Here is a 13673-nt window from a genome sequence, read left to right on the forward strand (position 1 = left end):
ACCAGCACTCCAAAGAATTTTACACAATATCCTAGGAACAGACATTGAGGATCACAACCCCAGGAAGCAAAGCAGAATGAACCCATCTGGCATGGCAAGAAATTAAATGTAAAGGGGGAGAACCCAACAAAAAGAAAATGTCACGGCAATGACAAGTCAATACATTTCAGTTATAACCATCAATGTTAATGGTCTCAATTCACCAATCAAAAGAAATAGACTGGCAGAATGGGTCAAGAAGCAAAATCCAACAATATGCTGCATACAAGAAATACACTTGATTCAAAAGGAAACTCATAGACTGAAAGTTAAAGGGTGGAAAACAATACTCCATGCGATAGGAACCTGAAAAAAAGCAGGAGTAGCTATCCTCTTTGCAGATCAAGTAGATTTCAAACCAACACTCATTAAGAGAGATGAAGGAGGACACTACATCCTTGTAAAGGGAAGAATCCAAGAGGAAGAGATGACAGTCATAAATATCTATGCACCAAACACTAGTGCACCCAACTATATGAAACAAATACTAACGGACATGAAAAGTCATGTATGCACTAATACAATTGTAGTGGAGGACCTCAACACCCCACTGTCACAAATAGATAGATCAACTAGACAAAAAATAAGTAATGAAATACTAGAACCCAATCAAACTCTTGAACAAATGAACTTAACAGATGTTTCCAGAGTCTTCCACCCCACAAAATCAGAATACACATTCTTCTCAGCTGCACATGGGTCATTCTCCAAAATAGACCACATACTCACACATAGAACATGTTTAAGTAAGTGCAAAGGAATTGAAGTTATCCCCTGTATATTATCAGACCATAGCGCAATGAAATTGGAGATTCATAGCAAAAGAAACTCAAAAAATTTCATAAACACGTGGAAATTGAACAACACACTTCTGAATAACCAATGGGTCACAGAGGAAATTAAAGAAGAAATCAGACAGTTCGTTCAATTAAATGACAGTGACAATACAACATATAAGAATCTATGGGACACAATGAAAGCAGCCTTATGAGGGAAATTCATAGCAGTGAACATGCATATTAGGAAAACAGAGCGAACCCAATTAAACAACCTGATGCTGCACATCAAGCTTCTAGAAAAAGAAGAACAGGACAACCCCAAAGCTCATACAAGGGGGGAAATTATAAAGATCAGAGGAGAAATCAATGCAATGGAGACTAAGAGAATGATACAAAAAAAATCAATGAAGCCAAGAGTTGGTTCTTTGAAAGAATCAACAAAATCGACAAACCCTTAGCCAGCCTTGTCAGAAAAAGCAAAGAAAAGGCCCAAATCCATGCAATTAGGAATGAAAAGGGTGAAATGACAACAGCCCCAGCAGAAATCCAGAGGATCATCAATACCTACTTCTAGAACCTATATGCCAATAAGATGGAAACACAGAAGAAATGGACAGATTCCTAGATACATATGAATTACCAAAGTTGAACGAAGAAGACCTAAAAATTCTGAACAACCCAATATCAACCAATGAAATTGAAAATGTAAGTAAAAACCTATCAACTAAGAAAAGCCTGGGTCCTGATGGCTTCACTGCTGAATTCTACAAGACATTTAGAGAGGAACTGCTGCCACTACTGTTTAAACTCTTCAATGAAATTGAAAGGGAAGAAATACTCCCAAATTCATTCCTGGAAGCAAGCATCTTTGATCCCCAAAACAGAGAAAGACCCAAGCAAAAAGGAGAACTATAGGCCAATGTCACCAATGAACATAGATGCAAAAATCCTTAATAAGATAATGGCAAACAGAATGCAGAAGATAATCAAGAAGATCATACACCTTGATCAAGTGGGATTGATCCCAGGTATGCAAGGATGGTTCAATATACGCAAATCAATCAATGTAATACACTATATCAATAGAGCCAAGGACAAAAACCATATGATTCTCTCCATAGATGCAGAAAAAGCATTTGACAAAATCCAACATGCATTTATGATAAAAATCCTACAGAAAATTGGAATAGATGGTCTCTACTTCAAACTGATAGAAGCCATCTATGAAAAACAAACAGCCAATATCATACTAAATGGTCAAAAACTGAAATCCTTCACACTCAAATCAGGAACAAGACAAGGATGTCCACTATCACCACTCTTGATTAATATAGTTCTGGAAACATTAGCCATGGCAATTAGACAAGAGAAAGAAATAAAAGGAATAAAGATAGGAAATGAAGAAGTCAAATTGTCATTATTTGCATATGACATGATACTCTATATAGAAGACCCCAAGAAAGCCACCAAAAGTCTTCTCAACCTAATAACCAAATTCAGTCAAGTAGTGGGTTACAAGGTCAACACACAAAAATCAATAGCTTTCCTCTACATGAGTAACAGACTGACTGAGACAGAAATAGGGCAATCAATTCCTTTCACAATAGCATCCAAAAAACTGAAATACCTAGGAATCATCCTAATGAAAGAAATCAAAGACCTCTTCTCTGAAAACTATGGCACTCTGAAAAGAGAGATTGAAGATGATATCAGAAAATGGACAGACATCCCCTGCTCCTGGGTAGGAAGGAATAATATAGTGAAAATGGCCATACTTCCAAAACTGGTATATAGATTTAATGCAATTTCAATAGAGATCCCAGCAGCATACTTTATCGACCTTGAGAAAACAATCCAAAAATTCATTTGGAACAAGAAGAGACCCAGAATAGCAAAAGCAATTCTAGGTAACAGAGACATGGCAGGGAGTATCACAATCCCCAATCTGCAACTATACTACAAAGCTACTGTGATAAAAGCAGCATGGTACTGGCAAAGAAACAGACCTGAGGACCAATGGAACAGATTAGAAGATGCAGAAACAACGCCAGACACACTCAGCCATCTCATCTACGATAAAGGAGCCAAACACCCTCACTGGAGGAAAGATAGCCTCTTTAATAAATGGTGCTGGAAAAATTGGGTTTCAACTTGCCAAAGATTAAAACTAGACCTGTATCTCTCACCATGCACTAAACTAAAATCAAAATGGATTAAAGATCTAAATATTAAAATAGAAACTCTGAACCAGTTGGAACAGAGGTTAGGTAGAACCCTTGAAGACATCAGTGTAGGAAAAGATTTTATGAACAAAACCTCAGTTCCCCGTGAAGTAGCAGAGCTAATCAACAAGCAGGATCTCTTCTCATTAGAAAGCTTCTGCACAGCAAGAGAAACCACCAGCAGTGTGAAGAGACAACCCACAATGTGGAAAAAAATCTTCACCTGCTCTTCCTCAGACAAAGGTCTACTATCTTGAATCTATAAAGAACTTAAAAAGATCAGACCTCCCAAATTTAAAGACCCAATCCAAAAATGGGCATCTGAAATGAACAGACATTTCTCAGACAAAGAAGTAGAAATAGCAAATAAATACATGAAAAAATGTTCAACATCACTGGTCATTTGAGAGATGCAAATGCAAACAATGCTGAGATTCCACTTCACTCCAGAAAGAATGGCTGCTATCATGAAATCAACCAATAACATGCTGGCAGGGCTGTGGGGAAAGAGGAACCCTGCTCCACTGCTCGTGGGAGTGTAGACTGGTGCAACCACTGTGGAAATCAGTATGGAGATACCTCAAAGAACTAGGACTGGACGTCCCATTTGACCCTGCTATTCCACTGCTGGGGATCTTCCCCAAAGAATTAAAAGAATGATACCACAGTGATATATGTGTGCCCATGTTCATAGCAGCACAGTTTGTAATAGCTAAAACTTGGAAACAACCCAAATGCCCATCAACTGGAGACTGGATCAAGAAAATGTGGGTTTTTTTATAAAATGGAGTACTATTCAGCCATAAAAAATGAGAAATTAGTGACATTTATAGCTAAGTGGATGCACATTGAGGCAATACTCTTAAGTGAAATAAAGAGGACACACATGTATAAATACTGAATAGTTTCTCTGGTGTGAGAAACTGAAAGTGTAAATAAGGACTAAATGTATAATAGATCATGTGAAATAGGAAGAAAAGGGGCAAAGGGGAAGGAAGTGGGAGGGCTAGGGGAAAGGATAGAAGGGAATGGGATTAATATGAGAAAATGGAAAACTAGGAACAAAATTTTTGTAAATAGGGAGGGCTGGAGGGGTTGAAGGGAGGGCTGGGCAAGGGTGAAAAATAAGAACCAAGAGAGACTATGTAAAGGTGCAAATTTCCAAGGATGAATGTCATTATATTGTATACCTAAAAATGTACGAATGATTAGAATGAATAATCGATAATGTAAAATAGGAAGAAAAGGTCCAAAGGGTAGGGGTAGTGGGAGGGGCAGGGGAAAGGAAAGAAGGGAGAGGAAAAATGCTGAGAAATGGAAAAAATGGAAATAAAATCTTTGTAAATAGGGAAGGCTGGAGGGCATGAAGGGAGGGCTAGGAATGGGGAAAAAACAAGTACCATGATGCATTATGTAAAGGTACAATTCTCAACGAGAAATGTAATTGGGTTGTATACCTACAATGTACCAAGAAAAGAATTTAATAATGTGCAAAAAACAAAATGGGGGGGGGGGACAAAGTCTTCCTAATTAGCCCATGCAGAATCAAACTTGGGATCCTCCTGCTTCAGCTTGTCTAATTTCTGGAATTATAGTCATGCACCATCATGCTGATCTAGACCAGTATCTTTCATGAATATAGATGTACAATCCTTCAACAAACTGAATGTTGTGGTGCATACCTGCAATCCAACTACTTAGGAGGCTGAGGCAAAAGGATCACAAAGGTAATTTAGTGAAACCCTATTTCAAAGGGCTGAGAAGTGAATGTGCTTTCATTTAAAAAAATGGTGATTATTTAAATTTTAAAAATTTAAATATATTACAGTAAAACATACATTGCCACTAAACCCCTACTCAAAATACTCTCCTTTACTTCAAACACACCTGTCCCATCATTCTTGCCACTTTCTGGAGCAGTTCTGAAAGTCTTTCAGTTGTATCTTTTTGTGGCTGCCTCTATGTCCTCAAATGATTGAAAATGTTTATAGCAATTTCTGTCAAATAAAAACAGTGCAGCATGTCCTCGTCCACCTTATTCACCAGATCTAGCACCATGTGACTTCTGGCTCTTGCCCAAAGTCAAAATGACCACAAGAAGTAAACGTTTGCATTGATTCAGGACATCTAGGCAGCCATGACAGGCAACTAGAGACACTTACAAAACAGCACTTCCAGTACTGCTTCAGAAAGTGGCAAGTATAACAGGACAAGTGCATTCAAAGAAAAGGGGAGTATCTTCATGGGAGTTGATGGCAATGTGCCTTTTACTGGAATAATGTTTAAAATTTAAACATTCACCATATTTTGTGATCACATCTTTTGTAGTTCAGTTGTACAGAGCTTGCCCAACATAACATGGATCCCTGGGTTCCATCCTCATCATGATAAAAACAAAAAACCTCTGCGTGTCAATTTTCTATGCAAATACCCCTCCCTTCTCCATTTTTTTTTTCTTGCAGTGCAGGCAATGGAACCAAGGGCTCAGGGGAGAAACCACTGGGTGATACCTCTAGCCACCAACATTCATAAAAAAAAAAAATAGACCAATGGATAAGCAAAATGTGTATAAATGTACAGTTAAATAGTATTTAGCCTAAAAAAGGAAGGAAATTCTGATACATGCTACATCGAGGATGAACCTTGAGGTCATTGTGTTAAATGAAATAAATCACACACACAAAAATACTGTATGATTTCACATGTACAAGGTACTTAGAATCCTCTAGTTCATAGAAACAGAAAGTAGAATGGTGATCATCAGGGCCTGGGTGTGGCAAGTTGGTGTCTAATGGGTATGGAGTTTTAGAGTTCTGTGGCTGGATGGGGCAGGTGGTAGTTGCACAACAATGTTAATGCACTTAATGCCACTGAACTTAAAAATGCTTAAAATGGTAAATGTTAGTTACAGTTTAACATAGTTAAAAAATAAATTGGTGAAAAAAGATGTGCAGAAATAGTGCTGCATCACTTCTCTGCCTTTTGGCTAAGATCAAGTACCTAGTTGTTGTTGTTGTTGTTGTTTGGGGGTTTTTTTTGGTACGGGGGATTGAACTTGGGACCTTGTGCTTTTGAGGCAGGCTGTGGCACCACTGAGCTAAATCCCCAGCCCTCAAATATCTGTTTTTGTCATTTTAATATCTGAAAAATCCTCTATCCGAGGACTATATATTAAATGGGTTTTTGGAGCTGGAGGTGGAATAGGAGCTTGCTCCATCCACTGTGTGCATCAGCCTGGTATTGTAATGCCTCCAGGATTTGTGCACTACCATGGGAAAAATTTTAAAAAAAGAAAGAAAGAGAGAAAGAAAGAAAAGCAGTAGTGCTACATTACGCAGCATGAGGATTGAAAGGCTCAATGCTGCTGCTCACTGAGCTAGAAGTAGAGGAGGAGCGGTAGGTCTGTGGGGAGAGATGCAGTTGGCTCCAGCAGCTCAAAATGCTGCTCTTAATCCAAGTGCCTCTGTGCCTAAAGTGCTGGAGCTGCTCTGCCTAACATGCCTCAGCCTCCCAAAGTGAGTGTTCTTGTATTCACTTCCCAGGTGCGCTGACAGCCTGTGGCCAGGAGTGGACCTCAGGCCTGTCCATTCCACTGTGCCCAGCTGGGTTTAAGGTCCCTGGGGACACTCTCCTGTGATATGGCCAGTGGGCAGGTAGGTATCTGGAGCTTAGGAAGCAGATGAGAAGCACAACAGTTGCAGTTTCCTGCATTGAGAGTCTGGTAAAACCATAGGCATGAGTTGGCCCTGAAACAGAGGAAGGAATCCCAGGTGAGGTCTAGAAGAGACTGCTTTAGTGACACTCATGTGCCTTGGGAACTTCTGACTGCAGTAGAAGTGTCCACCGCAGTTAGGGTCTTGCTCTCCACCTGCCCAGCAGCGGACTCTGGGGCCTCTATCAAGCTCGAGCAGAGGAGCCTGATCAAAGTGACCTCATCCTAAATTAGGCTGGCTCCCTAGATCCATCAACACTCTGGACTGCACTTGGCAGCGAGGAGCCAGTGGGTTGAGAGGTACATGCCAGACTCCCCTGGAGACAGCAGTAGCACTGCAGCAGAGGCAGGGACACTATGCCCTCAGACAGCCAAGTGCAAGGTGGGTCAAGAGGGGCTGAGGCCAACTTGCAGATTTGCTTTAGTAGGTTGGGGGCTGCACAGGTTGCTGCATAATTATCAAGCTGGGTAAAAATTTATGGGTTTTAAGGAGAAGGTCGCTTCCCAGCTCCAAATACTAGAAACATCTAGAAGGAAACAACCAGAGGCTCCTGCCAATTGATCTGGAGACTGGGAAAAGGTCCCAAAGTTATTAATAACCTCTGTGTTCTGGGAACTGATTTCATGCACCAGATAAAGGGATTAAAAAGTTGCTGTTGAAGACAAAGTGGTTTCAGCCAAAGCTCTACTTTCTGTTCTCCCAATAAATGAATATTTTTCTCCGTGAGAATGCTGAGGGTTGATTGGCTTCCTGACAAAGCTGGTGAGCTGGGAGTCTCAAGGCTGATTGGCATCTGTTCCTGACCACCGCACCTTCACTGCATGCTTTCTTTGGGTCACCCCCACTACAGTCTTCTCTGAGTAGGGGTGAGGACAGTTGCTGTGTGGCTCCTGGAAACAGCAGAGGACAGAGCCCTCTCTGAGTCTGAGACCCTAGCCCTGGGTCCTGTAGGATTCCAGAAGCCAACCACCGTGCTAATGCATCCTTATGAAATCCGTACAGTGAACTTCACCTTGTCCAATGGAGCTGCGATCATGCTGGGTGTGTGGCTGCCCTTTTGTATGGCTGCTGCCCATTCAGTAAGAGGCTACAATAAATAGGTTAGAGATGTGAGAGTGTTAGAGAAAAACAATTTCCCATGGAACCTGTGTTTGAGAAATTGATAAGTTCCAATGACTCATTTACTAAATTATGGGCATCTGGAGGGGAGGGGGCATATGTCCCGATAGCTCTGCCCCCCACACCTGATGCAGAGCCTGACGAGCAGCAGCTCTGTTAACTAATATTAAATTAACTGAGAGCCATTGGGACACAGTTTTACTTATGTATTGGTATTTTGAGACAGGGTCTCGCTATGTAGTTCAGGCTGGCCTTGAACTCACTATGTAGCCCACGCTGGCCTCAAATTCATGGCAATCCTCCTGCCTCACCCTCTCGAGTGCTGGGATTACAGACGTGTGTCACCATGTCCTGGAACATGGTATTATTTCAAAAGATGACTAATCACTACTTCTAACTCCATTCCTGGGAGAATTTATTTCATAGCCTTAGCCAAGAAGAAGAGAAATATCTCTTTCTTTTGTTCCTGCCCTGCTCCCACTGGTGGAGACCTTGGTCCTCAAGCAGGTCAGAAGCAGGGTTCTGCCAGGGTCTATAAATCACATTCCAACCCGGGTCAAGGTCACATTTCCTCTGTGTAGTCTGAACATTCAAAGATATATTCTTTTGTTCTCTCCCTCTTCTAGCAGCCTTACATCTATGAATGTGAAAATTGGCTAGAGGGTTTTCACCTCTCTCTCAAAGCTTCCCATTTAAATTGTTATAAAAGCTGCCTAACTGGCCTTTTGCCCCTTGCTACTTATTTTCCTTTCTGTGAGATGAATGATCTTATTAAAACACAATCTGAAAAGGCTAAAATTAAAGACCAACATTGCAAGTGTTGGTGTGGATGGGGAGGAACTGGAACTCTCATACATTTTTGGTGAGAGTGCAAAATTGGCCCAGTCACACTGGAGAAGAGTTTGATATTTTCTCATCAAAGTAAATGTACCCAGAACCCCACTCCTGAGTATTTATCCAAGATTTGAAACAAATCCAGTCTCCATTCCTCCTCCAAAAGGTAGTGTTTTCTCCATGACTCCCTGGAATTGTTGCCCTTCCACAAGGCTAGGGTGCAGAGTCCCATGCTCTGACCCTTCTGCCTATGAGTCTCTGTCAAAATGAGAGCAGAGATTAAAACTATATTGGACACCCACTAGAATGTCTAAAATCAAAGCTTCTGACTATAGCAAATATTGGCAAAGATATAGAACAACTGGAATTCATGCATTGCATCAGCATAGTTCGGCAGGTTCCTAAAAAGTTAAGAAACATGTATCATGTAAGCCAGAGATGCCATTCTTAGGGATTTATGCAAGAGAAATGAAAGCCAGTGTTCATTCAAAGCCTTGTACATGCTTGTTTACAATAAGTGCTTGATTAACAAGAAGCTATTCAAATGTCCATCTTCTGGGGAATGGTCAAACTATGCTTCCTTCACACCACGGGAAATTGCCCAGCAACAGAAAGGACAAACTAAAGATACTGGATGATCTCAAAAGCATGATCATGAAAGAAACAGAGAAACATGAGTCCATGCTGTATGATTCCAATTATATGAAATTATAAAAACACAAACTATAAAGTCAGAAATGAGAACACTGGTTGCAGTGCAAGCCGGGGGAAGAGTTAGCTGTAGTGGGTTCTAATGAAACTTGGGGATGAAGGAAGTATTTTGTATCTTGGGTATGGTGCTGGTTGAATAAGTATATAGATTTGACAAAATTCATTCAGAACGTCACTTAAAATTTTAAAAAAATAAGCCAGTGCGGTGGTGGATGCTTGTAATTGCAGCATTTGGGAGGAAAGCTGAGGCAGGAGGATCACATATTTGAGGCCAGCCTGGGCTAAACAGCAAGTTCAGTGCCAAGAGCCTGTCTCAAAAAACCAAAAGAAAAGAAAAACTCAATATAATACAACTTAAAATTCAAAATAAAATAAGTACAATTTTACTACATGTGAATTACACTTCCATAAAGCAGATTTTTGAAAAATAAGGGACAAAGACAATAAGTGGGTTGAGAATACTAAGAAGGGGCAAGTCAGTTTACAATTTTGCTTTCTACTTAAATTTAAAATCTTCCCCATGGGCTGGGGTTTAGTGGTGCCATGCCTGCCTGGGAAGTGCAATGTCCTGAGTTTCAGCCCCGTAAAAAAAAAAGTTAACCACCCATACAGTCTTTGAGGGGGATGGGACCAGGTACATCCCTCCCCCCCAAAAAATAAAATCTTCCCCATTCCTTCAATTTAATGGGAGGAGGTGGCAAAAGTGAACACAACGCAGTTTTGGTACAGCGGGCTCAGGTGTAGGAGGCTCCAACCCTACCTACCAGCTCTGCAACCTGAAACAGGCTCGGTCCATCTGAGCTCAGACTCAGTTTGTTTGTCTGTTTGACACTTTGGCATTAAAAAGAAAACTCAAGATCACACACAGTTTTCTGAAGGGGTGCCGGGGACCCAAGCCAGGTCTCTAGCATGCTAAGCACACTCTGTCTCACTGAGCTCCCTGCCCTGCCCTGCACACAGCAGAGTTATGGGTCCACGTATGTGATAAGCATATTAAAGGGTTCTCCTAGGACCTGCTTTGTGTGTTAAATAACATAATCCTCCCCAGCAGCAAGTTCCACATATGAAGTGACATTAAAGTGTGTTTTGTTTCTGAGGAATACACCGGGCACTTCAATGCCTTGGAAAACAGAATGAACTTTTCATGTCTAAAAACACAGCTTTTGGAAGAGAAAAAATAAACAAATAAAACCTTTGTTAGTCACTGGGCTTGTACTGTGTGTTTAGAGGGTCTGTCAGCGGAATACATATCCAATTGTTTTAAAATCTGAGAAAGCCCTGCTTCCTGACACCTGCAGCTTCTGGGTGGAACAATTATTTGCAACCTTATACCCGCTGCACAAGTGACTTTTATGGCTGTCCACCCCCAGCTAGTTAAAATGAAGGTCAACATCCCTGCTGGTTAGTGAGAAATTCTTCTCTGACACATACCTGATCAGTGATTTGTTGGTCATTTTTCCATTTAGCAGGCAGCTGTGGGTAATGTTTAACCAAAAAAAGAGAGGCTGAGTTATGCAAGACATGTTTACAGTGTGTGGGGGGGGGGTGGGGGGGTCCCCCACTGGTCACTGGAGTGGCAAGGGTATGCCTGGCCTCCTTCCATTTTACTAGGAGAGCGAGTGTCACGCACCCTGTGGGCTCCCAAAAGGCCTTGTTCTTGGCTTGCTGAGACTTGCAAGTTCTCTGTGAAGGCAGCAACGCCTGCTAACAGGAAGCCAGAGTGAAGCTTCCGTTTCCTGAGTCAACTGGGATGGCAGGAATGTTCCTGACACTCCTTTTCTCCAACTGCATCAGCCCCACACACAGGGCTGGCTTTGGCATTTTGCTTCTTTGCTGTGGAGCTCATTTCAGACAGTATAATTTCCAACACTACTATTAATTTTTGCTCCACAAGACATAGTAGGGCTTATTTCCAGAGGATGTCTTATTTCTTTATGTAAAAAAAAAAAATCTACATTTATTGAAATTCAGTCTTGTCATCTTCTGGAGCATGGCCAAAACTCTCCAAGCCCCAAATTTGAGCCTGAATTCTTTGTATTTCTTTAGTGAGAGCTGGCAACAACAGGCACAATGTCAGAGTGCAAGTAGCCAACTGGAGTTACCAGCATAGCAGATAGTTCTCCAAGGAGTAGATCGTAGTAGAGTAGGACAATCCAGAACAAGGAAGATGCTGTCCTCTTTAATGCCCGGATTTATTCATCTAAACTCTCAACCAGTAGCTAGAGAAAAAAGGGATCACCAAGCATGCTAGTCCTTACACACATTTGGGAATTGGCTCTTCAAGTGGAATCTGAATGCTCTAAATATTCACATAAAGATCTTAGAATTGTGTATGTATATGGTGGTGAAGAGAGGTGGACAAATACAAGATGTTTTAAATGGTGCAGTCCTCATCATTGCAATTCATGGAAGACTGAATAGTCTGTAGATGAGTTAGTTTGTCTCCCTGGAAAGTGTAACCTACTTAGTTTTAGATGACAAGATGCTGGACATTGGATGTGAACCTCAGATAATGAAGATTTTGTTAGATATGTCCCCAGACAGGTAGGTAGACTACTATGACTAATGCTGATCACTTATCGAGTGACCTGATTCTACAAATATTGGTAGATTCTCTGGGTGGCAAAGAGAACAGAGTAATTAGGAGAAAGTATTAGAGAACTTTTTTTTTTTGGTACCAGGAATGGAACTTAGGACCTTGTGCTTGAGAGGCAGGTGGCAGAACCGCTGAGCTAAATCCCTGGCCCCGTATTAGAGAACTTTTAAAAAGGTAAAGTGAGAATAGTAATAGCTACAGACTTGGCATCTCAAGGTCTTCCTGCCCATGATATTGCACACCTATAATTATGATTTTTCACAGATCATTGAAGAATAGGTACAGAGTAGGACACACTGGAAGAACAGGGAGGGCTGGCATGTCAATTACCCTTGTCACAAGAAGCAGTGGGAGGGTTGCCACTGAACTGTTTAAGATTCTGAAATAGTAAATCAGAGTATTCCAGAGGAACCTATCTTAAGGGCTGAGAGATGCAAAGAAAATAAGCTGAAAAGAGAAATGGAAAGAAAATGGGAAGAACTCAAATAAAGACCCAGAAGTTTTACTGATATTTTATGTTGAAGAAAAGCACCAGCCCCTGGAGGAAAGGTTTGTGTTTGGTGCCCTCCCAAACTCTGCCCTCTGCACTTTTTCCCTTGCCTGAGTTAAAGCTCTTTCCTTATCACGTGACAAACTACAATTAGGGATATAATGATTATCAGTGAGTTCTGTGAGTCTTTCTAGCAAAGTACCAACACTGGGGTGGTTTGGGGAATCCTTTGAAATTGCAATTGGTATCAGAAGTAACAGTGGTCTTTGGGAACTGTCTTCCTCTGAATGTACAGTTGGCCAGACTAGCACATGACCTTGAATGACCCCCCCCCCCCGCCAAGTATGGCTGGAGCCAACAAAATATGGTGAAAACAATGGGACACATGTGATTATTTGCACATACTTGTGTGAAGCAAGACCACAGCGCTCCTCTTGCTGAGTCTGTACCTTGCTGCCCTTGAAGAATTGAGCCACTGTTGTGGGTTGTCTATGTTGGGGAGCTCACATTGTAAGGAATCAAAAGTAGCTCCCAGGAGCCAAGGGCGACCTCCAGATGGTAGTCAGCAAGAAACAGAAGCCCTCAGCCCTGCAAATTCTGCCCCCAAAAAGTAACTCCTTCTCCTGTCCAGCCTTAAGCAGCCCTGGGTGCTGCCTGATTATAGCTTTGTGAGACTCTGAGCAGAGCTATGTCCAGAATCCTGATCCAGAGAAATTTTGAAGTAATAAATGTGCAATGTTTCAAACCACAAAGAAAAAGAGAAATAAAAGGAAAACTTAGGTACCCTTTACTGAAAAGTCAAGGGGATGTCAGGCATGGCTGGATCAAGGAACTCACTGAAAGAATACATCTCTTACAGTCTCTTGACTCTGATTGCTTTGGGTTGACTTTCTGCTGAGGCTGGAGCTCCCTGTGGAAATGAAAGGGTAGAATATGAGTTCAGGGGCTTGAGAAAAGAGCGCCTGTTCATAATCTACTAGCAAGGGTTCTAGGTGGGGAGGGGGTTGTTTGCTCAAATTCCATAATATGCTGTCCCTGTGGTGGGGGGCTTACAGCCTCTTTCAAGACCTGCTGGGGTTACTTCATTCAATGGGTCAACACGGGGGGAGAGGTAATAATCCCAAGGAAAACTGGGGGAACAGTACACAGAGCAGGATGCTGGGACCCGGA

At 41.6% G+C, this 13673-nt stretch overlaps 1 pseudogene; it reads left to right on the top strand.

Moving 5' to 3' along the window:
• The first annotated feature begins 6141 nt into the window (after positions 1-6141).
• LOC147829883 (U2 spliceosomal RNA) lies at positions 6142-6311 on the top strand (annotated as a pseudogene).
• Positions 6312-13673: the final 7362 nt, after the last annotated feature.

The sequence above is a fragment of the Heterocephalus glaber genome, unplaced genomic scaffold, assembly GCF_053883595.1.
Source record: "Heterocephalus glaber isolate CG9 unplaced genomic scaffold, H.glaber_assembly_v1.0 deba00000347, whole genome shotgun sequence".
In the NCBI taxonomy this organism is placed as follows: Eukaryota; Metazoa; Chordata; class Mammalia; order Rodentia; family Bathyergidae; genus Heterocephalus; species Heterocephalus glaber.